The 21,236-nt window shown below is 39.0% G+C and overlaps 1 non-coding gene and 1 pseudogene across 1 annotated transcript; both read right to left on the reverse strand.

Moving 5' to 3' along the window:
* Window positions 1-16,501: 16,501 nt before the first annotated feature.
* On the reverse strand, window positions 16,502-16,577 carry TRNAI-AAU (transfer RNA isoleucine (anticodon AAU)). Its single transcript has one exon. It is a non-coding gene; the product is annotated as a tRNA-Ile (tRNA).
* A 2,163-nt stretch (window positions 16,578-18,740) lies between these two features.
* Window positions 18,741-20,796, reverse strand: LOC136383871 (BMP and activin membrane-bound inhibitor homolog pseudogene; annotated as a pseudogene).
* Window positions 20,797-21,236: the final 440 nt, after the last annotated feature.

Raw genomic sequence — 21,236 nt, forward strand, 5'->3', positions numbered from 1 at the left:
TGCAGTTGATAAGTCTCTATGGTGATGTCATATATTGGGCTTCAGTCTCGTTGGCAGCCGAGGCTCATTAGCATTTGTAGGCTCCGACAATGAGAGAGTCCATTTTCCTGGAGCCTCTCTCCTAGTCTCTCCTTCCTGAATTAGCAGCCTGATGATCCAGCTATGGGGTTGCTGCTCCCTCTGCCTGGAGAGTAAGAGGCTCAAGAGCTGGCAAATCCCCCCTCTATCCCCACTCAGTGCAGGGCTCTGGGTAAGGCTCTGTCAGCTGGAGCCGCTAGCATAATCAGGTGGGGCTGGGAGCCTATTGCTCTCAAGGTGCATTTCTATGCACCTTCAGGCGTGTCCAGTATGCCTCAGCACTCTGTAACCTGTTTTGGCTGTGTAGAAGATGGCCTAGTCACTGTTTACAAAACAGGAGGTCTTAAAAGCTGCCAAATTCCTCTTTTTAATGTATAGCCCTAAGTATGAAAGCTCTGCCAATCAGAAGTTGCCCCCACCCCTACATGCATAGCAAGAGGCACTAAAAAATATCATGCTTCTTGTCTTAGATCCCTGAACTGAGAGAGATCTTGTCAGTTAGAGCCACATAGGTCAGTTGGGAGGTGAGCAGACTGTGGGTTACGCTAACTTCAGCGATTGGATCCAGAGATCTGCTCCCGAGTCAGACTGCAAGCTGCTTGCATGCCCCCTGGGGTTATTAGCTTGAATGGCTGGGTGAGGTGCCCTGCCTGCCCGGAGAAGTTCGGGCGTAGGGAAGTTTGCTTTTGCACACTCCCCGCGCGCCGCTGTTCAGGGTGCATGGACCACACCGAGACTCTGGTCACAGCCCACACAAAGGCATCTGACTCTGATATTTCTTATTAAAGTTATTCTAAGAGTGTTTTAAATATCTATTTTAAATGGAATCTCTCCATTGTAATATACTACAGCACTCATACATGAAAACCAGCAATTTGTATATCATATATATAATCACTTCAATAGTTATGTTATTAATTCTAATTATTTTTTAATTGATTGGGATTTCTAGCCTACTAAGTTATGCATAAATAGTAATGACTATATTCATATCCCATATGTGGATATAATTCTTACCTTGCATGTGTGGGTGTATGTACTAATAATGTAGATCATAGCCATTACTATATAATATCTAATGTTCATAGAATTGTCTCTGATATCACCCTAAGGATATTGGCTATTGGCCTAAATAGATATTCTTTATCAACTTAAGTTTGAATTTCTGTCTCATTTTAATGTGAACTATAGAATAAGTGGTTCTAAGAACTTATTTTCTCTATTTTGGGTTTACTTGATTTTCTTTTTTTTTCTCTTTTATAGGATGTTCAGCTAAAAGTAAAGACCTACTTGCTTGGAACTGATTTGTCTATATTCAAATATGATTTCATCTTTGTTTTGGATATAATCAGCAGGTACTGTTTGAGGTCTTATTCTTTAATTTGGCTCATTCAACCATGATAATCAAATAAATTATGATTTCAGTGATAATCATGTATAACTTCTTTATGGAAATGAAGATAATTGAACATTCATAATTTATTCCATGCTAGGTTTTTGTGTGAATCTGTTTAAATATTTCTGCTCTTCAGATATTTATAATGGGTTTATGATCTTTAGAATTTCTTCAAGCACCCACATTTTATAATTTGTAATCTTTGAAAAAGATTATCAGGACTTCTTTTTTTTTTTACTATGATAGGGATGTTGCTGAAATTTATATAAATCTTTTTATCCAGCTAGGTTGATGCAAGTTGGAGAATAATTTTGTGGTAGCAAGTCTGAAGTTTTGCAAGAATCTATTAGAAAGCAAAGTGTTAATTATTTCAAGAATTACCATAGGTGACAACTTTAATAAAATATGAACTGACTTATTTAGGTGTTGAGAATACTTCTAATGCCTATCAACCTTATAGCATTAATTGATTTAAAAGAATTACTTTTGAATTTGAATGTATCTGTTTTTTGTACCTCTTTTTTAGAATGGTTCAGGATTTTTTACCAAAAAACTTATAAAATATTCTCATTACTTATTCACTGTCAATTTTAATATAGTTTTTGTCTTGAGGTGTCAAAATATAACTAATTATTGAAATGCTTTCTTTATGGATGAAAGATTATGATTATATCAGCATTTTCACAGAGAATTTGTCCACTATTCTGTGCCTGAATGTATGGTGTAAGCAAATAAGGCAGTTAAATTGGTAGAGGCTGCACTCTGTGAGGGGTGCTTGAATGCATCTGTCTTTTAGGAGAAGAAGGCATTTGGAGAAGAGGGCATGATATTCAGAATGTAGCTACAAAGTGAAGATTAGCTCCTTACTGCATTGCTTTGCACACAGTCACTACTAACTTTAAAATGGGTGACTAGGAATGGTTTTGGGAAGGGAGGGAGGTGGGAAGTAATGTGTACATAGCAGTGTGCTTTTCTGCCTAAAACAGCATTGCACTGAGGGAGCTAATACAGTGTGTCCATAAAGTCATGGTGAACTTTTGACCGGTCACAGGAAAGCAACAAAAGACGATAGAAATGTGAAATCTGCACCAAATAAAAGGAAAACCCTCCCAGTTTCTGTAGGATGGTGTGGCAGCATGTGTGCATGCACAGATGATGATGTAACACCGTGTATATACAGCGGAGCAGCCCATGGCCATGCCAGTCGAGATGTGGACGGTACAAAGGAAAGTTCAGTGTGTTCTGTGGCTTGCTAAATTCAAATCCGTGACCAAAGTGCAACGTGAATATCGGCACGTTTATAATGAAGCGCCACCACATAGGAATAACATTACTCGGTGGGATAAGCAGTTGAAGGAAACCGGCAGTTTGGTGGAGAAACCCCGTTCTGGTAGGCCATCAGTCAGTGACGAGTCTGTAGAGGCTATACGGGATAGCTACCTAAGGAGCCCTAAAAAATCTGTGCGTGAGCCACATCGAACTGCACTGAACAGGTATGAAACTGGGAGAGTTTTCCTTTTATTTGGTGCAGATTTCACATTTCTATCGTCTTTTGTTGCTTTTCTGTGACCAGTCAAAAGTGCACCATGACTTTACGGACACACTGTATGTAGTAGACCATGGTAGAAGCTGGCCTCTGTGCTGTTCTCCTTACATACACTTTGTCATTTCAGTTGACTTCTGTCTTACTTTTTATTCTGTATTTTTTAAAATTCATTTGTAATTTTGGTGCCAGGGAGAGTCAGGCTTAGAAATTCTTCTTTCTCTCCCTATTTGAAGTCCACACCTGGCCATAGTGGCATTTTCCCTGTCAGAAGAGAGATTATGGGACATCAAACCTTTGCTTAATTGTTAAGTATGTTTAAGTACAGGTTTTCTGTGTTAATTGTAAACTACTGAATGCTTGTTTTGGAAGAAAATTTAAATCAATCCTATACTAAAGCAGAGACTTTTGAGTATCATAATTTAATGAAGAGAATCTTTAAAAATTTTTAACCTCAGGAAAATAGTAGTAAAGGAATGACATGAAACCCTAATACTGTCTTTATTTGTAACTTCTGTTTTTGTTAAAACTTGAGCCCTGCTAAGACAAAATTTCTGGCCTGCCCACATTGCTGTACAGAAGGAGAGGGACGTTTTAAGTGTACACAGGAAAAAGTCATCTGTTGCAAGCAGGCATGGGCATTTCTAGACTCTGACCATGACACAACATTCACTTTGATGAAATTAGAGAATACAGAAATCAATTCACTGGGGAACACTTTTTTTCATTTTCTGTTGCATGAGGTTTTATATATTTCTGCATCGCTGATTCCAAATCTAAAATCCATTTTTTGGTTGTATGCTCTAGTTTTTATGCTAAACATACTTAACAATTAAACAATGGTTTGATGTCCCATAATCTCTCTTCTGACAGGGCAAATGCCACTATGGCCAGGTGTAGACTTCAAATAGGGAGAGAAAGCAGAATTTCTAAGCCTGACTCTCCCTGGCACCAAAATTACAAATGAATTTTTAAAAATACAGAATAAAAAGTAAGACAGAATTTTAATTTCTTTTTGTTACAGTTAATGGCATGCATTAGTTTTTAAATTGGAGTTAAAGGGCAACGACTCTTCGATTGAACATAGCCACAAGGCAATTAATGTTTTACAAACATCACTTTTACATAATTGTAGTTGTTTTAAATGTAAAAAATTATTATCTGATGAAAACACCCTCTTATTTTGTTTTAAGATTGAATCATGGCTTCTTCAAGTAGGCATAAATGTAAGAATAGTCCTGACACCTTCTGTTATATGTGTGGCTGTTACACATTTCAACGTCAAAGGCGCAATATTTCATCATTTGTGACACATGCATATATTGCCTATTTTCAAGTTCCCCTTGGCGATCAAAACAAAAATTGGGCTCCTCATATTGTGTGTCATAATTGTGAGGAAATGCTTCATGACTGGACAAAAAGAAAATGCAAAGGAATGCCGTTGGGTATTCCCATGGTTTGGCGTGAACCTAAGGATCACAGCAGTGACTGTTATTTCTGTCTGATCCATACAAAGGGCATCGGCTAGAAAAAAAGACATATGATTGCATATCCTAATATTCCTTCAGCAATATGACCTAGCCCACACTCTGAGACACTCCCGGTTCCAGTTTCAATGGTTTTATTTCTTCTAAGGACAAAGAAAGTGAACATGGTGATCAAGTATATCTTGATAAGATGCATGAGGAAATGGTTGTAGAATCTGAAGGGTCTTCTTCTGATGCCAAGCAGTCATTAACCCCCCAGCAGTTTAGCCAACCTGAATTAAATGACTTAGTAAGAGATTTGGGCCTATTTTTTTTTTTAAAATAAATTTTTATTAATGGTAATGGGATGACATTAATAAATCAGGGTACATATATTCAAAGAAAACATGTCTAGGTTATTTTGTCATTAAATTATGTTGCATACCCCTCGCCCAAAGTCAGATTGTCCTTCGCCACCCTCTATCTAGTTCTCTGTGCCCCTCCCCCTCCCCCTAACTCTCCCCCTGTCCTCCCTCCCCCCACCCCTGGTAACCACCACACTCTTGTCCATGTCTCTTAGTCTCATTTTTATGTTCCACCAATGTATGGAATCATGTAGTTCTTGTTTTTTTCTGATTTACTTATTTCACCTATTAAACAAAGCAGCTGAATTATTAGCCTCCAGGCTTCAAGAAAAGAATGTATTTCACCAGTCAGCTAAAGTATCTCATTTCAGGAAGCATGAAGAAATTTTTGTGGACTTTTTTTTCAAAGACAAACACTTTGTTTACTGTCATGATATCAGTAGTCTTCTCAGCCAGCTAGGTATTACCACTTACAGTCCAACAGAATGGCGGCTATTTCTTGACAGCTCTAAACGGAGTCTGAAATGTGTTCTCCTACACAACGGTAATGTTTATGCAGTAGTTCCAATTGGTTATTCAGCTCATCTGTGAGAGAATTATAATGACATAAAAATTGTCCTTGACTTTCTGAAGTATGAGGAACATAACTGGATCATTTGTGTGGATCTTAAGATGGTAAATTTCCTGCTAGGACGACAGAGAGATTTCACGAAGTATCCTTGCTTTCTGTGTTTGTGGGACAGTCGAGCTCGGGAGAAACACTGGACACAGAAGGAGTGGTCAAAATGTGAAGCTCTGGAAGTAGGGATGCAACATATTGTGAATGAACCTGTAGTTAATTGAGACAGGATCATTTTTCCCCCACTTCACATCAAACTTGGCTTAATGAAGCAGTTTGTTCAGGCTTTGAATAGAGAAAGTGAATGCTTTCAATATATTGTTCCTGCTTTTCCTGCCTTGTCTTTTGAGAAGCTAAAAGCAGGTGTATTTGATGGACCTCAAATTCAAACCCTCATACGTGATGAAGAATTTGCCAGGAAGATGAATAAGGAGGAGAAAGCAGCATGGCAGTCTTTTGTGGCAGTTACAAAGAACTTCCTTGGCAACAAAAAAGCAGAAAACTATGAACTTCTGGTTCAAAGGATGCTGTTGGCTTTCCGTGACATTGGATGTAACATGAGTGTTAAGATTCACTTTCTGAACAGTCACCTTGATAATTTTCCTGAAAATCTTGGAGCTGTTAGTGATGAGACTACTACTGGAGCATCAAATGAGATTGTCCTTCAACAAGTACACAAACGCAAGAGCTACAAACACAAATTTTTGCCCGAATAGAATTTAAATAAGTTTTGCGCAAATTTTATGATTAAAATGTTTTAATATGTTCTATTTTGAAATTGTACACAAATTCTGATGCAATCATATCTTTTAGTGTATTAGTGTATTTACTGTATTATATAAATTATTATATTTTCACAAAGATGATGTCCAAGAAGACATTCTACTTCATTATGTTAAACAAAATGTTGAGAATTTTACAATAAGATGAAAACCTAATATCTTGAATTGCAAAAACACTAAAACTGTAGCTTACAGAGAAAAACTAATGTCAGATTTGAGATCAGCACACTCGAATTAGGTATGAACAAGTGTTTTTGTGGATGCAACAAAAATTTTGTTTCCCAGTGTAATGTTTCAAAAACTCTTCTGTAAAGGCCCTAAATGGGAACATAGAAAAGGGACAGAGTTCAGTGTCCTCAGACAAAGGCCACAGTGACTTTATTAACAAAAATACTGAATACAGTACTGTGTTGAACACACCACAAGAGGGACAGAATTAGAAATTCTGATTAATCAATAGATGGGGACATTTGACCTTGCCCTTTTATCTGCTCTTAAAGAAGAAGTCCCTTCTTGACTTCCATTCTTGTCCCTGCTTCTGTTTTGTGGGTATCAGTAAATACCCATGAGGACTGGGGCTCAGGGCCGTCTCATGAAACCCGTACAGGGACTGTGAGGCAGTGTCCCCTAGGTCCCTCGGTGCACGCCAAGTGGTCTCTTAGTAGTCATTGTGTCCACCACAACTGGTGCCCGTGTGAGGAATGGGAACCAAATGACAAGTGGTGCCAGTGAGAAACAGGAACTAAATGGCACTTCCAAAAATGCAGCTTTGTCATGTAGTTATCTTAGAGGCGTTTGTGAAACTTGTTTCGCACTGAAGAGGTGTGCCTTGTTGCCAGAGGACGAGCTGGACTGGGCACCGGCAGACTGGAGGACTCAATGCCATGTTGGCTGCTGGCCGGCTCTGCCGTGGGCTGTCCACTTGACCCCTCTGGGCTGTGGTTGCATCAACTGTAAAGTGAATGGCTGCACCAAACGGTCCCCATATGTGCTGCCGGTAAATCCTGCCCTTATTTCTTGCTGCAGTGTATATTATAAAAACTGGAATAGACTGAAAGTAAAGATTTTACCTTTTTTAGTATTCTTCTCTTTCCCAATGTTTCCCCAACCACCAACATGTTCTGAAGTACATGTGTTTTTTTAAGTAAAGCAAGTTAAACTTGACAGGCAGTTCAGAAGTGATGCCAGTGTGCATCTATTGAATTGACAGAAGTCTTATATTATTAGCTAGTGATTCATTTAAATCTACTAAATTCCAGTTTACTATCTCCTTCACCAAATCATAATATATAAATACTGAAAGAGCATGAAACATGGTGAAATATTTTAATTTTGTTAATAGAAGTGTTTAAATATGCTTACAATTTGTTTCACGGTCCTCTGCTGTCAGAGCTCTTGCGGATGAAGAACCCAATAATTCTGACTCGGAGTCCATTTAGGCTTGTGGTCTGAAGATGTAGGCACAATCAGAAGGTGAAATGGAAGCATTTTACTCCTGGTGGAATAGCTGTTATGAAGTGTACTTATGTTGCTTGTGGTAGTTGCATTAAAGTTCGCACGCCATTCTCTTTTTCTAGGGCAAAGGTGTGTGAGCACTTGAGGGAACAATAGTCTCTATCAATGTGAATTCTTATTTTTCAAAAATACAAGTTTCACTCTTCTATGTTCAAGTTCTAAGTTGTATATATCCAAAGCTATCATTCTTTTGCATATGTTTCAGAATTCTCCAAAACACAATCTATGTAAACAGTAGTGGCAGAGATTATGTAACAGTGTATAATTGCCAAAACTTTCTATTTAACAGTACATTTTATTTTGTAAGTACATTTTATTTTGTAATTACTTTAATAATCAAAGCTATAAAGTGTTTTCAAGGGTCCCAATAGATCATTGATGTTAGAAGAGGGAAGAGGTTATCTATCCTTTTAGGGAGAAAATCCCTACCCTTGCCTGAGTAAGAGAGTTTTATTGCTCATGTATCTTTAAAGTCTGTGTTTCTAACAACAAGTTCAGTATCTATATACTTTGTTTTCTGTCTGGACCAAGTGATTTAATCAACACTTTTTTTATTATTTTTTTAGTGTTAGGCCTGAAATCTAGAACTGATCTGCTTATTTCCCCCCATAATTTCTCTGCCAAATAATTGTTTTGGTTAAGACTTCAGAGAGAGTAGCAAGTAAGTTAGCAACAAACAGAGTTTTGTTTGTTTTTATTTAGATCTCTGAAAGAGATTTTTTTTTTTTAAGGAAAAGCCCTAACAAATATAGTAGCTTCAATTACAAGTGCCCAAGCATATGTTTTAGCTGCTATTGTTGCATAACAAGCTTCCTGAGCTTCCTGTAACTAACCAGTTTAAAACAACCATCATGTTAGCATTATTTCGTGTATTCTGTGAGTCAGGGATTTAGGCAGGGTTCAACGCACTGATTCTTCTGCTCCTCAGAGCTTTAAGTGGTCCTCAGCTTGTGGAAGGGTTTGTCTGGAAGGTCCGAGATGTCTTCATTTGCACCGTGGAGGAGATGGCTAGAGAGACGTACACAGCTGGCTGTGTCGGCCTGTGGCCTCCCCAGTATGGTGATGTCAGGGTGGTCGGACTTCTTATATGGCAGGTGACTTCCCGTAGAACTAGCTTTCCAAGAGAACCAAGAAGAGGCTGTGTGGCCTTTTCTGATGCAGGCTCAGAAGTCCTGCCGTCCTTCTCTGCACACAAACACAGCAACAGGTGGTAGACCAATAGTAAATTCCTTAGTTAGTACTGTGTTACTGATTTCCAATTTTTCTTCCTGCTGATAAGGAGTTTGGGGCAGAGTGGTGTTATCTTTGACCTTAGGTTCCTACATCTGTGTGTACTTACTAGCTTTGCACCTGATAGGATTTTTACCAAATTTTTCATTTCAAGCTCCTTCACTTAAAAATATGAAAGGCTTATATTGGATACTCTACTGTGTTTAAACTCATTTTTGGAACCTATTATTACCTCATGTCTTTTATCAGGTTCAGTAAAAGACCTGAGTTCTAATTTATTGATATTTTTCTGTTCAAGCTTATATTTAAAGTATGCCTCTTATAAACAGTATAGAATTGGGCCTTGTTTTGTTTTCATGTTGTTTTTAAATCCTGTCTGATGATTTTTGTGTTTTGAGTGAACTGTTTTCTCCATTTCCATTTAATGTATTTATTGACATAATGTGGTTTAAATCCATCATATTGCTCTTTGATTTCTAAAGTATGGATCATTTTTTTCATTTACATTTTCTTTTCCTGCTCTTTTTTGGATTGATTATGTATATTGTTAATTTGTGTGTGCTGCGTGTGTGTGACAAAGTGAGAGAGACAGAGAAAAGGACAGATAGGGACAGACAGACAGGAAGAGAGAGAGATGTGAAGCATCAAGTATTCATTGCAACTCCTTAGTTGTTCATTGATTGCTTTCTCATATGAGCCTTGACCAGGGGGCTACAACAGAACGAGTGACCCCTGCTCAAACCAGCAACCTTGGGCTTCATACCAGTGACCTTTGGATGTCAAGTCAGTGACCTTTGGGCTCAAGCCAACGACCTCTGAGTTTTGAACCTGGGTCCTCCTCTGAATCCCAGTCTGACGCTATATCCACTGCGCCACCGCCTGGTCAGGGTATTGTTGATTTTTATAACATTTCTTTCTCAGCTTGAAAGATGACTTCTTCTTGTGGTTACCACCAACATCTCAGTATGTGTTTCCATTCTAGTGCAAGAACCAGCCTTGTAACAACATTTACCTTCTCTTACCCTCTTAGCGTTTTTGTTGTATGCTTTTATTTTCTATATTATTTTTATACTTTTTAATGTGTAGGATAGTTGTTATCTTTTATCACTGTAATAGTTATATACTATTGTGTAATAGGTTATCATGAATTGAGCAACTTAAAACAACGCTCATTTACTATCGTACAGTTCTAAAAGTTAGATTTTTGGATTGGCTTGTGTAGGTTCTCAGCTTAGAGTCTCACCAAAATCAAGGTGTCAGCTGGGCTGGGCTCTTCTGAACACTTTGAGGAACAACCACATTTAAGCACACTCAGGATATTCGCAGAACTCGTTTTTTGCAGTTTTTGGACTGGGGTCCTTATTTTCTCGCTAGCTGTCAGCACCGACCCCTTCCATGTGAAACACCAGCAATGGCACATTGAATTTTTCTCATGTATGCTTTGCTTCTTTTTGATTTCCTCTTTTTCCCTCAGGAAAAGAAAATACTCTGCTTTCAAAGGGCTCATTCAGTTAGATTAGCTGTACCTAAATAATTCCCATTTTGATTAACTTGAAGTCCGCTGATTAGCAATCTTAAGTACATCTGCAAAAACCCTATTGACTTATTTGGTAAGGTAATCATGGGTGTGATACTCATCATATTTAGTCTTGGGGGTTAGCGCAGACAGCCTTCCGGGGGCATTTTAGAACCCTGACTGCCTCAATAATTGTGTGTGTGTGTGTGTGTGTGTGTGTGTGTGTATGTGACAGAGATAGAGACAGACAGAGAGAGGGACAGATAAGCGACAGACAGGAAGGGAGAGAGATGAGAAGCATAAATTCTTTGCTTCGGCACCTTAGTTGTTCATTGATTGCTTTCTCATATGTGCCTTGACCGGGGGGCTATGGCAGACCAAGTGAGCTCTTGCTCAAGCCAGCGACCTTGGGCTCAAGCTGGTGAGCCTTGCTCAAACCAGAAGAGCCCATACTCAAGCTGACGACCTTGGGGTTTCAAACCTGGGTCCTCCGTGTCCCAGTCCAACACTCTATCCACTGCTCCACCACCTGGTCAGGCTCAATAATTTTTTTAAGTAATAGTTTTTTTGAGATGTAAGTCACATACCCAAAATACCAAAAATAGTCCCTTTAAAGTATATAACTTCGCAACAACCATCAAGGCTAATTTTAGACTATTTTTATCACTCCAAAATAAAAATCTTGTGCCCGTTAATGATCACGCTCCCCTCTTGCAGCCCCCCAGCAGTCCCTGCCCCCAGCAATCACTAACCTACTTTTTGTCTCTCTGTATTAGCCTGTTCTGGACCTCTCATGTAAATGGAATCATGTACTCTGTGACCTTTTGTGTTTGGCTTTCAGTTAGCATAATGCTTTCAAGATTCATTTATGTTGTAGCATGTGACAGACCTTCAATCCTTTTTTGCAGGGGTCCCCAAACTACGGCCCGCGGGCCACATGCGGCCCCCTGAGGCCATTTATCTGGCCCCCGCCGCACTTCTGGAAGGGGCACCTCTTTCATTGGTGGTCAGTGAGAGGAGCATAGTTCCCATTGAAATACTGGTCAGTTTGTTGATTTAAATTTACTTGTTCTTTATTTTAAATATTGTATTTGTTCCCGTTTTATTTTTTTACTTTAAAATAAGGTATGTGCAGTGTGCATAAGGATTTGTTCATAGTTTTTTTATAGTTGGGCCCTCCAACGGTCTGAGGGACAGTGAACTGGCCCCCTGTGTAAAAAGTTCGGGGACCCCTGCTTTTATGGTTGAATAATATTCCATTGTACATTGTATAGCGTAGTAATACCACATTTTATTTATTCACTTGTCAGTTAATGAGTGGATTGTTTTTTTGGAGGGGATATTATGAATATGAATAATTTTGCTGTGAACTTGTAAAAGTTTTTACACAGACATATGTTTTCAGTTTCTTGGGTATGTGCTGAGGATTATATGGCAGGCTGATAGTGATTTTCCAGACCCTCTACCCCCAAAGCATCAGGTCCCAATATCTGGAAGCTTTAAATGTTAATTTGGATAAGGATCATTACAGATGTGAATAAATTAATGATATTGTGATGAGATTATCCTAAATGTCATCACAGTTAAGAGGGAGTCAGGGATTTGACACAGACACAGAGGAAAGACACACACACATATAGGAGAAAGTAATGTGAAGACAGAGGCAGAGATTGTAGTGCTGTCGGTATGAGCCAGGAAATGGTGGCAACCACCACATGCTGGAAGATGCAAGGGAACAGATTCTGCCCTGAAGTTCTGGAAATCGTGTAGCCTTGGCAACACCTGATTTCAGCCTGATGATTTCAAACCTTTGGCCTCCAGAACTGTGAGAGAATAAGTTCCTGTTGTTTCCAGTCACCTCATCTGTGATTTGTTACAGACACTGGAGCCAATACAGAGTGGAATTGCTGGGTCCTATGGTAACTCTGTGTTCGAGGAACTTTCAGACTTTCCCAGTGGCTTCACGGATTTTCATTTCCACCAGCACTGTATAAGGATTCTGATTTCTCCACATTCCCGCTAACACTTGTTATTGCATCTTTGATTATAGCTATCCCAGTGAGTATAAAATGCTATCTCACTATGGTTTGGCTTCACATTTCCCCAGTGAGTGAGGATGTTCAGCATCTTTTTATGTACTTACTGGTCATTTGTGTATCTTCTTTGCAAAAATGTCTGTGCCAATCCATTGCCCATTTCTTTAATGACATGGTCCTTTTATTGTTGAATTGTAAGGTTTGTAAACTTCTGTAGTTTTGGTCCCTACATTGGATCTATGACCTGTTTTAGTTAGTTTTTGTACGTGGCGGGAAGTACGGGCACAGTCACTTTTGAGGCAGTTTTTGGCCATTACCTCTTCAAATACTGCTTCTGCTTCCCCGTCCTCTATCCAGTTGCGTGCAGAGTAGATGCTTCGACCGTCTTAGACATCTCTTAGGATCTTTTCTGTTTCTTCCATTTTTTAAAATTTGGTGCTTCAGTTGGATGTTTCCTGTTTTACTCTGGGGTTCACTGATCCTTTCTTCTGCGGGTTCACTTATCCAATCAATGTTTAATTTGAGGTGCTGTCATTGTTTAGTTAGATAATGTCTATTTGATTTTTTTTGTTTATTATTGTAATTCTTTGAAATTCTTTCTATCCATTTTGTACATATTTTTCTTTTATTTAACAATATTTTAATTATTTTAAGGTCCTTGTCTGCTAACTCTAATATTTGGAGCAATTTCTGTTTTCACAGACTTACCCTTAGTTGTCTCTTTATTTTAGAACCTGTAGATTTTTTAAAAAACAAAATCAAGATTTTGTTGTTAGCCTGAAGGGGAAGAATAGGTCATGAACTGGACAGTTAATGTTTTCACTTTTGGCTACTATTTTAGCTTTTTTTTTTTTTTTTTTTTTTTTTTTGGTTTCCGGGGTTAACTGAAAGGATTTTTATAAATTCCCTGTATAATATGCTAATTTTTCAGGACAGACAGAAGACCATAGTATTAAAGAAAGAGATCAGTATGACATAGTGATCAGTGCAATGTCAGGTACATAAGTATCATATTTGCTAATTTAACTTGTAAATGCTGTGTGGAGATAGGCATTAATATATCTGAAGAGTGGTAATCATCTTGATATTATGGTTTAGTAAGCATGATTAAGATCTATGCTTTTAGGTCCTGGCTGGTTGGCTCAGTGGTAGAGCGTCGGCCTGGCGTGCAGAAGTCCCAGGTTCGATTCCCGGCCAGGGCACACAGGAGAAGCACCCATCTGCTTCTCCACCCCTCCCCCTCTCCTTCCTCTCTGTCTCTCTCTTCCCCTCCCTCAGCCGAGGCTCCATTGGAGCAAAGATGGCCCGGGCGCTGGGGAAGGCTCCTTGGCCTCTGCCCCGGGCGCTAGAGTGGCTCTGGTCGCGACAGAGCGACGCCCTGGAGGGGCAGAGCATCGCCCCCTGTTGGGCAGAGCGTTGCCCCCTGGTGGGCGTGCCAGGTGGATCCCGGTCGGGCGCATGCGGGAGTCTGTCTGACTGTCTATCCCCGTTTCCAGCTTCAGAAAAATACAAAAAAAAAAAAAAAAAATGATCTATGCTTTTAGCAAAGCATTTACAGTATTTGTATTTATGATCTCATAAATTCTGTCAATTATTTCTCTGTTTATTGGCATTAATATATGGTTAGCTGAGGATGTTTTAAATACATTATTTGGTGAGTAGTTTTACTTTACTCCCTTAATAAAAATGTCATTTTCTATGTATGTATTATTTTTGCAATGGAGTAAAAAATATTCTGAGTTTAGTAAATATTTGAAGTTTTTAAGTAAATATAAGTTTTTCTTTGGATGATAAAATATTAACAAAAGTAAGTGCTTGTATTTATTGTGTTGGTCTGAATGGGTCCTTAAAGTTGATTGTGATCATGATCTATAATTGTTCATATTATATTTTATTTTCATAATCCTTGTGTACAGTATACCTGTTGTGTATAGTATACATTAATTTTTGGAATTTTTTTTTGTTTTTCTAGAACACAGCTTGATGAATCTAGAATGTTTCTGGAGAATGAGACCTGGGAACTTTGTCCTGTTAAGTCAAATTTCAGCATCTTGCAACTTCATGTAAGTGTTTCTTAAGAATAAAAAAATCTGTCTTTTATTTAGTCATTAAAAAACACGTATGTGAGAGCATGTACAAAATAATTAAAGAATAGTGCCTTTCCTTCCTTAAAAGTGATTAGCAGTAAGCCTCTTTTGCAAGAATGATCATTTTTTGGATGTCAGAAATATATCTGTTTTTACAAGTTCAGTTTATATACTTCAGGAAAACTCTTTTACTTGCAAAGAGTCACAATTAAAGTAATTTTTATTCTCATGATTTCAGAAGATGGTCTACAGCTTTGTTTAAATTTTATAGAAAATTAAACAATTATATTTTGATGGTTTTTAATAAAAATATAATTGCAGAGTTTCTGTCATTTCTTAAAAGGATCGGTAGGTTATTAATATATGCTGCAACTCATTTATTTACCTGTAATGAGGAAATGCCTCAGAAATAAAGATACTTATAAAGAATGCTCTTCACTATTTTTTATTAGTTAATTGATTTTGTGAATACAGTGTATAAACTTAGATCTTGGTTTAAAGATACAGTCTTTAGTTTTTGCTTTTGGGAGTAATGGCTTTCTAGAACCAATTTTTTTTGTTCTGGATAAATGTGAAGAAAACATGCTTAAAAGTTGTTTTTTATAGGGATAGTCTTTATGCTCATATTGTATACTAGCTTACTTGCTATCCAGTTCTATAATACTGCTTTCCTAATGTGGAATATTAACTAACTGAAATGTATTGATTAATAACTGCTTTAAAATAGAGCACAATTAACATTAATTTAAAAATTATTTTAGAATCATATATTTAGATGATTCCCTAACATTATTTAAACAGTTTTTAAGATTAAAAAGTAAAAACCTTGTTTAGGTTTATTCATCTACTTTTGCCATATTTAGGTGATTAAGTATACCCAACTTTATGGATTCTAACATTGACTTTAGAATCTTTTTTTAAATAATTTTATTTGGATTTATATTTAACCATCAAGTTTTGTGTGCGTGTATGTGTGTGTGTGTGTGTGTGTAAATATATGGCTGGTGTAATTATAAATCAACTTATTTTACAAGATATTGGACACTCCCATTCAAATGAGCATTATCTCCCAGTAGCTCCTTGAAGTTTCAGTTATGCAGGTGAATAGGGCTAGAGAGCTGTGCTACCTGGTTTCGCCTGCAGTGGACATTACTGTTTGACACTTTGCTTTTTTTAAACAGGATAGATCTCATGTTAAGTGTTCTGACCACATAAAAAATATAGTTACCTTGAAAACTATTCACATCTGATATAGTGTCACCTGACACATGTATTCCTGTAGATTCGTTTTGTAAAAGAATGTCTCATTAATTTATAGCCACCCTTATTTAGAATTATAAAAATAATGTCATGACTTTTAAGCAGTGTGATTGATTTGATTTAATGTATAGATACAATTTAAAAATACAATTACATCATTTGGAAGTTAACAAGCTACTGTAATTTTTAGGATTATCATTGAATATGAAAAAATTTAAATTTGGGATTAATATTAAAAATTAAAAGGTGTAAGGGAAATATCGAATAAATTTGTATTTATACACACACACATATATATAATAAATATATATACATATATTTATTAAATGAGAGGTAGAGAGGCAGAGAGCAGACTCCCACATGTGCCCCAACCAGGATCTACCTGCACACCCCCTAACCGGAGATGCTCTGCCCATCTGGGGCATTGCTCCATTGCTCAGCAACTGAGTTGTTTTAGCACCTGAGGCAAGGCCATGGAGCCATCCTCAGCCTCCAAGGCCAGTTTGCTCAAACCATTTGAGCCATGGCTATGGGAGGAGAAGAGAGAGAGGGGGGTGGAGAGAAGGAAGAGGGGGAAGGATGGAGAAGCAATGGTTGCTTCTCTTGTGTGCCCTGGCTGGGAATCAAACCCAGGACTTCCACATATTGGGTGGAAGCTCTATCACTGAGCCAATCAGCCAGGGCGTTAAAATATTTTTTAAATAATAGTATTGTAATTCAGAGGAACTCTAGAGATTATTCTATTTCTTCTTCTAATTAGCTGCATCATCTTCAACTTTGCACTGAATCCTTCAAGACTGCCTCAGTGTCCTCATCTGGGAAATACATGATTTGGACTGGGTACTTAAGTGTTTGTGACTCCCTCGTTCTAGATGACCTGTAGAGGCCAGGTGACATTCCCAACATTATATAGGAAGTTAATGGAACATAATGGATGAAGGGCAAGCTAGGACAGTAAGATGTATTGTCTGACCTCCACAAGTGTGTTGTCTGCTGGTATATGAAGAAAAATAAATGAATGTTTGGAGACAACACTCTAAGAAAGTTATATCCTTTATGCTTTGGTTTTGATGAGTTCATGTAGAATATCTTGGCACAAGCAAATAAGTATGCAAGGTGTTTAACCTAACAATAATTAGTTTTTAAAAAGACTATTAATTAAAACCATATTTTATTAGTGCTTTTGCTATGCTAAAATTTTTGAAATTATCATTCAAATTTAAATTATTTGCAAACATTTTCTGTGCAGTTACATAAAGTAAGCCAAGAGTAGATTGATGAAAATAACACTGTTGTAATGGTAACACTGTTGTAATCAGCAACTGAGTTTGTCTTTAGGAAAACCTTTGAATATGTATTTTCTTATTTGTGCTTTCAGACAGTTTGCAAGATTTAAAAGTGAATAACCCCCCAAAATAAAAATAAATAAAAGTGAATAACTCAGAGAGTCAGAAGTCATTTTTTCCCCACTAACCCTATATTTACGTAGATGAATGTTAATGCAGTTGAATTTTATTGTTGTTTCTAAACGATATCTGGCTCCTTTTTTAATGTCTAAGAATCTAAATTCACGGAACAGTCTCGTTCCCCATCAGTTTCACCCAGTAAGCAGCCAGCCTCAACTTCCTCAAAAACAGTAACCTTGTTTGAGCAGTACTGGAGTGGTGGAAATCCATTTGAAATTCAGGCCAACCACAAAGATGAAGAAACGGACAATGTTCTGGCCTCGAATGGGGTATGTGGTGGTTTTAAAACATACTGTGGATCATAAGTGAGGTTTTCTTATTGAAAAGTATTCTACCCACTGAGCAAGATAATTGCTAGATTTATTTATCCATTGACCACCCGTCTTCTGACGGATGTGTTTCTGTTCCTGTGATTATTACTTGTACAGGTAATGCTTTTACACTATGCTTTGTTCACATTGTCCTTTTGAAGGATAAATTTTGCTTGTATGTTTATGTTCTTACCAGATTACTAATCGAGTAAGAGTATAGTTTCTTTGTTGCAGATTTGAATGATTTGTTAGAGATAAGGATGCATGAGTAATTGATCATGTGCACTTTTTTTCTCAGCTTCACTCTTGGGCAACTCAGAGTGTCCTTGTGTCCAGTTCCCTTTACTGCCAGTGGATACTATCTTGCTTGATTGCCTAGCAGAGTTGTTTTTGGATTTAGAAGTACAATGTTTTAATAACACTTTGAGCAGCTCAAAAAACAATATAAAGTAGAGGTAGTATGAGGTATGGGAAGTGTTTGAAGGCAAACTTTCCGTTAGCTCTGTGGCTCTTCACAAGTTATTTTAACTTTGTGACCCTCATTTCCCCATAATTACAATGAGGGAATGCTTTCTTCATAGTTACCGCAGAATGTTTTTACAGTGTTTAATTGGATGGGTCCTTCTGATCTTCATAATCTCCCGAGGGAACCAGTATAATTTTTATTTTATTTTTGATCAAGCTGAAATTGAAAACTGTTCAGATTTGACAAAAATGTGTTGAATTTGTATTTTAGTTTGGGCATTTCCTTTTTTTTTTTTTTAAGAGCACATTTTAGTTTATTCAGGTACTCATTCCAGCTCCCTCAAATGCAAATCACCCTGGTAACAGTGTGTACATAGTCTTCTCTTTGCTTTTTCTAATTTCAAAGCAAAAAATACATCTGACTGGATGTAAGTCTGTGCAAAATAATCCTTCAGAAGAAACATCCAAGATTCTGTTTGCAGAGGTCATTTTCTCTCCCTCAAAGATGATGACGTGGGTTTGTTTTTCTTCAGATAAAGTGCTTCGGTCCAGCGGAACTCAAAAGGCCTTCAAGCATCCAAAAAGCTCAGTCCACACAAGACAAGTCATACGAAATCCAGCTTCCCGGGCCCACTGTACATGCCCCAGTGAACCAGGGAAAGGATCTTGTCGTTGCTGAGTTCTACTTGTCTCATTTTATCACAGGTCGGACAGCAGTTCTCATGCCCACTCACCGGCACCATACATTCCAAGTCCAACTTTGCAATCTGCCCCTTTTTGGTGTGGTGCCCGTGCAAACGAGACAGCATCTGTTGCCGCTGGTCCCGCAGCCTCTTGTTTTCACTTCGCAACATCCTCAAGGCCAGCATAATAAGCAACACTAAAATCAGCCCTCCAGCAATAGGAACTGGGATCACCGCAGCTCGGAGCCACAACTCCTTGGAAGACGTCAGCTCCTGAACTTTGGTGATGAGGTTTCTGCTGCCGTCATGCAGATACCGGTTTCCTGGTCCTGGGGCCTCCCCTTGGGAGGAGAGAGAACGTCATGCAGCCCTCTGTAATTGCACATGTCTTCACGACAGCATTCCAGCGTGGGCACGGTGGTGCCAGAGTGGTTTCGTGCCTGTTTGGCGTGGCAGGTGTCCGCTGTGCTTGCAAGAGAGTCCAGGCAGCCATGGGGTGCGGAGTTTGTGTTCTGAGGATCCAGAAGCCTAGAGAAGCAGGCACTCAGCTCAGACTTGCTCATGTAACCAGTTGCCACGCAGTGAGCAGCGTCACAGTAGCATCTGATTTCACCTTTCGTGAACAGCACCACCATGGTGCAGAGTTCGAGCTACAGCCAGGTGAAGATGTAGCTGGAACGACGATCCACTTACGCCCCCACGGCCGCGGAGCCCCCGCCGGTCTCCGAGCTGCGGACAGCTGCAGCCTACGGCTCGGCTGGGGGAGCGCGCAGTGCGTGGGTGCTGCCCGGGGAGGCGGGCGCCGTCAGCGACGGGGCGAGGGACCAGGCGGCGTCCCGGGCATGGAGCGCGAGGGGCGGTGTGCGGAGACGGGGGCTTTCGCCCGTGGACACCAGGCCCTCCGCTCCGTCCCGCGAGGCGCCTCACCTGGCTAAGCCGTCGTCTCGGCTCCTCCGAGGCCGGCCGCTGGCTAAGGAGAGCGCGCACAGCCGCCGCCAGCCGCGAGCTCCCACCCGTGCCCGCCTCGGCATTGCCTTTTTTAAGTGAAGATATAATTTTAAAAAATATTGCTGTGAAAGTACACCATTATTTTTGTCATGAAACAGAAGTTATTTTATAGTAAATTATATTTAAAACGACAACTTATTGATTCTTTGTGAAATTTGCCTTGGTAAAGTGGACTAAACTGAAAGGATTAAAAGCCATTCCAATATTTTTGAAATACTGTTCCTCTGTATTGGTGATTTTTAGATTTAAATCTTGCATAGCATTTGATTCTTATTGTTTATGGTATTAGTGTTCTATAAAGTCGCCACGAACCCTGAATTAGCAAACGTGGAACCACGTTCCTAGGGGAAATATGGGACTAGGTACTTGTGAGCTTCTAGTCACCAAATTTTCATCAACTGATCATTATGTGTATTTTTGTTTTATGTGTGTTTTTGCTTAAGGACACCTAATTTAATATGTAGTGTTGATTCATTAACCTTGAATTCGTGGTCAACGGCACTGTAACTCATGCCTGAATGAAGTTTATCCAACACGTATGTTTTTGCAATAAAGCACGTTGTAGTTCTCTTGCACTTAGGAACACTGGATAACACTTAATATTATGCTTAGGGGCCATTCTAAGCAGTGAAATTACCATCAAAAAGTACAGTATACTATGAAAAGGACACTTGTTTACAATAGAAAAGCTGATACAAGAAGGAAGAGGTCAACTTGTTTGTCCCAGCTGGGAATGTCCATGTTCGGTGACACAAAAGTCTTGCCACTCTGCTCAGATCCATGAGTGACCACAAAGGTCTCATGAAGTATTATTGTTGGGGTAGAAATAAGTTTCAGTGAGTAGGAGACTCTGCAAGTACAGAATCCTTGAAAATGAGGATCTGTTGTACGGTGGAATCATGAAGCCAAGTTTGTGTCGAGCAGCTTTCTGAAATGTCATCAGGACCACACTGTACAAGTGAGAGAGCATGCTCGTAATGCTCATCCGCAGTTGTCAGGGGCGAGCTACTCCTTTCCAGGTCCAGAGTAAGTCCTTGAGGGTCAGCACCACGCCTTAGTCTGGCCTGTCATAGTGTTAGAGTTTCAGAAACTAGCCGCTGAATTAGGTTAACTCTCCATGTTGTCGTCATACTGGTCTCCGGAACTGGTAAACGGGGATCAAACTCCCTAACAGAATGATTTTGAAAATTCAATGAGAGGCCTAGCAAGTTTTTTGGGTTTTTTTAAAGATTTTATTTATTGACTTTAGAGAGGGAGGAGCAGGAAGCATCAACTCCCATATAGGCCTTGACAGGGCAAGCCCAGGTTTCAAACCGGAAACCTCAGCATTCCAGGCTGACGCTTTACCCACTGCACCACCACAGGTCAGGTCTAGCAGGGCTTTTGGTTTCTTATTTATGTGCAGATTTT

This window comes from Saccopteryx leptura, chromosome 12 (assembly GCF_036850995.1).
Source record: "Saccopteryx leptura isolate mSacLep1 chromosome 12, mSacLep1_pri_phased_curated, whole genome shotgun sequence".
Taxonomy (NCBI): Eukaryota; Metazoa; Chordata; class Mammalia; order Chiroptera; family Emballonuridae; genus Saccopteryx; species Saccopteryx leptura.